We start from the raw sequence: 3,883 nt of genomic DNA on the forward strand, positions 1-3,883 counted from the left end.
CGGCTGGGCTGGCGGGCGGCGGCGCGGAGGCGAGGGCAGCCGGCCGGGAGCGGATGAATGTTTTATGGGATCATGTGGTTTGACGCGCGAGCGCTCCGCCGGGTCCCCGCCGGCCGGGCCAGGCGGGGCGGGGGCGGGGCGGGGCGGGGCCTGACGGCGGGCGGGGCGCCCACCTGAGCTCGCCGAGCCGGGCCGGGCCGGGCCGGGACGGCGGTAGGGGCGCGGGCCGGGGGCGCGGGCCGGGCCGTGGGAGGCGCTCAGCCCGCCCGGTGCAGCAGCGCTGCGCGACCAGGACAAAGGCGGCGCGTTTCTAAAGAGGCGGCGGCCCCTTCAGGCGGCAACGGGAATGGCGGCCCGGCCCGAGTCGGCTTGGAGCGCGGGCTGAGGGCGTGGCGGCCCGGTCTGGAGGCTTTTGGGGGTCCCCGAGCGGCCAGCTGCCGGGCAGGGCTTGGTCCGCAGGCCTGGGAATGCGGGGTGCGCCTCTGCCTGGCCCACGCCCTTCCTCGCCTCAGTAAACCCTGGAGGCCAACCCCCCCTGCCCAGCAGCCCTTTGCTGGGGTAGCATTGCTCCATCTTTCAGTTAGAAAACAGGCTTAAAGCTTAGGAGACTTCCCAGGTCCCCACCTGTCTTTGTGGACTTCTCTGCACCACCCAGGGAGGGGACTCAGGCACGGGCCTGCCCCTACGTCCACAGGTGCCCCCAACCTGTTCCCTCCTGTGGGATGGGGTCTCCAGCCCAGGAGTTCCTCTCTGAGCCCACTTGTTTAGTACCCCACCCTCCTCAAAGCCAGGCCAGGCTCTAGGGCCAGAGAACCCAGTGACACACACTCACACCCCAGGCACATCTGCACAGGCGTCCCACCTCCCTCTGCTGCTTGGGGATCTACCTGGCCTCACAGATAAGTTCTTGAGTTTTCAGCCAGCTGCCAGGCCAGCGTCCCTGCAGGCTGCCCTGCACATGGAGGAGGGCTGGGAGCTGATCAGCCAGGTCTGGGCCTCTCCGAGCCTGCCCGGCAGGTAAGAGGGCCATGTGGATGGGGACTGGCTGGCAGAGTTGGTTCCAGTCTGTAGGACCCTGTGCTCAGGGCAGGCCCTGGACTGGCAGGCTCCCTGTGACTGGAGCATCCTGGCTGAGAGTTTGGTGGTCTCCCTGGGAGCCCAGCCAGTGTTCCAGTGATGTGAAGCTGAGGGACCTGGTGACTAGGAGGCCTGGCACATTCTGCCTCCCCATCAGGCCTCCTGACCTCAGATGTGGCTGGGAGACGTCAGCAGAGCAAGGGGATCAAGGCCTGCTGGCCTCACCAAAGGCAAGTAGGACCTCTCTGAGCCCGCTCGCATCTGAGCACAAAATCACAGGCAGCCTCGTGGGCTGGAGACCAATGATGGTGCCCGTGCCAGGCCAGCTCTCTGGCCTGGGGTACAGGCCACACTGCCCAGACCCCTCTGGCTCTTGCACTGTGGCCCTGACCACACCTTTGCCTGTTGTGTCCCTGTCACCCTTGTCCCAGGATTGGCTTACCAGGTCATTGTGGAGTACATTCAATTCCCAGACACATGGGAGCTGAGGGGGAACCAAGACCCCCAGCTCCTGTGTACTTGCGCCTGCACCCGGCCATGCACCCAGAGCCACCTCCCCAGTGGGTACTGGTTGCTGGGTGCCATGAGTGAATCCTCCCCACAGCCACATGGAGGTATGTCCCCTGTTGTGTAAATGGGGAACATGAGGTCAAGCTCACAGAGCCAGCAGGAGGCTGAGGCTTGTCCCCATGTCAGCTCTTCCCTCAGGGTCCCTGCATGCAGGAGCTCCCAGATCAGGAAGAGTTCTCTCCACAGGGCCACCTCAGACCAGATGACAAGCCATGTGGCATTGGCCGTCATTCTCGGCTCAGGGCCAGTGTGGACCACGATCCCATGCTCCTGGGTGGCTATAATGATCTAGGACCCTGGGCTGGCCCACCACTGCTAAAGATTGTGCCCCGCCTGCTTGTAGGTTCAAAGCCCCATCCTGCAGCAGCTGGGGGCAGCCGTTTTGGGGCACAGGCCCACGTGTTTCATCCACCAAGCCCGGATGTTCTGGCTGTCCTGGCCTGGGGCTGGGCCTACCACCCACTTACAGTTCTGTGTGGTGGGAGTGGGGCTGAGACCTGCAAGCCAGCCACTGCGGGCTGTGGGAAAGATTTCATCTGCCCTCCCCCCAAGTCAGCACCTTGGCCAGCGCCCTCCTCGCTGGAAGCCCAGCCTGTAGGATGACTCCTGCATGTCTGCTGTGGGTGTTGGCTGTGGGGAGGGAGAGGTAGGTGTGGGCCAGCACTGAGGGGGCCCATGGCAGGCAGAGGAGGGGCTGAGCAGGGCTGGGTGGCAGGTCAGTTGGCCTCCAGCAGGATACAGCTGGCTCCTGAGGCTGGAGACAGTGGCGGGGGTGGGGCAGGTCCAGGAAAGCATGAGGGATGGGGCTGCAGCCTCTGGTCCAGGAGCACAGCCAGCCCTAGGGGTCAGTGCTCGGGGCTGGAGCCAGAGACACCGTGGGAAGAGCCTGGTTGCACACTGCTGACCAGTCCCTGGATCACCCAGCAAGGGTGGAGAGATGACAGGCCATTCGGGCCACACTGATCTGAGTTCTCCAGGCTTTCTGGACACATGGCTCTGGGGATCAGGAGTGGGTTTGGCCTGGAGACTGCAGACAGCTCTGCTCTTGGGGCTGAACAATCCTGTCACCCCTGCCTGGCCTGGGCTTCTGCCTGAATTGTCCCCCTCAGACCCACCCCAATGGCCTTCTGTCAGCTCACCCACTATACCCATCCATAAAGCCACATACAGAGCTGCCTCACCCCGCTCCTCCGCCCTGGGGACCAGCCTCCAAGTTCAGCCTGTCAGGCATGAGTGGGCCCTCCCAGCTGTATGACCTCAGTCCAGCCCCTTGCCCTCTCTGAGCTCGGGGCATCATGTGGATGAGGCCAACACTAACACCTCCTGGGATGGATCAACTGGCCACCGTCCCTCCTTTGCCCAACCTATCCTATTCCCTGATAGGCCTATACAGGGCCCTCAGGGGGCATGTGGATTCTCACTCAAACCTCCAGGTCCACTGGAGGTAGAATCCAGCTTGGACAAGGGGACCCTTCCACTGTGGCTGGTGCTGGGTGACAGGGACAGGAGTCAACCTGCTCAGACGCTCCCAGAGGCTCGTTTCCATCTTGGACAGAAAGGCCTGTGGTGGCTTTGCTTGGGCAGCTGATGTGGTACCCATGGGCATGTGGTCCCTTGACACCCTCCCAGGGAGGGATGGGGAATAAGAGGCATGGCCTCTGCTGCACACATTTTGGGCCACCCCAGGGCAGTGCAAGAAAGGACCTGTTAGCTCCAAGGGCATGCAGCAAACCTGCTTCCACCCAGGTGCTGCTCCAATGTGACCTTTCCCAGCACTCTGAGTGGGTGGCTGGGAATGTGGTCGCAGTTCCAGGGAGCTGGGGGGGCGCCGGCCTGCCATCTGCTCTCTCTGCACAGGGCAGCTGTCTGCCCAAGGCCCAAAAGAACTCTGTGCTAGGCCTGCTAAGTGCATCGTCCCATTCTGTCCTATGGTGTAGACAGTACCACCACTACCCATTTTACAGGCAAGAAAATGGAGGTCAGGGGAACTTAGGTAGACCCGCATCCTGGCAGCCTCTCCCAGGATGACCTTTGCCCACAGCTACTACTTCACCCAGAAACCCCCATCACCCCAACCTCAGGGCTGCAGAGGGTGTCTTGGTCTTCTGTCATCAGCCCGTGCCCCTGAGGACACCCACTACACCCATCCAATAAAGCCACATACACTACTAAGCCTGAATTGGCCCAGCAGGAGTCTCTCACTGTGACTTCGGAATGGGTCTGCAATGCCCACCCT

This window comes from Mesoplodon bidens (assembly GCF_964165515.1).
Source record: "Mesoplodon bidens genome assembly, chromosome: 13".
Classification (NCBI taxonomy): Eukaryota; Metazoa; Chordata; class Mammalia; order Artiodactyla; family Ziphiidae; genus Mesoplodon; species Mesoplodon bidens.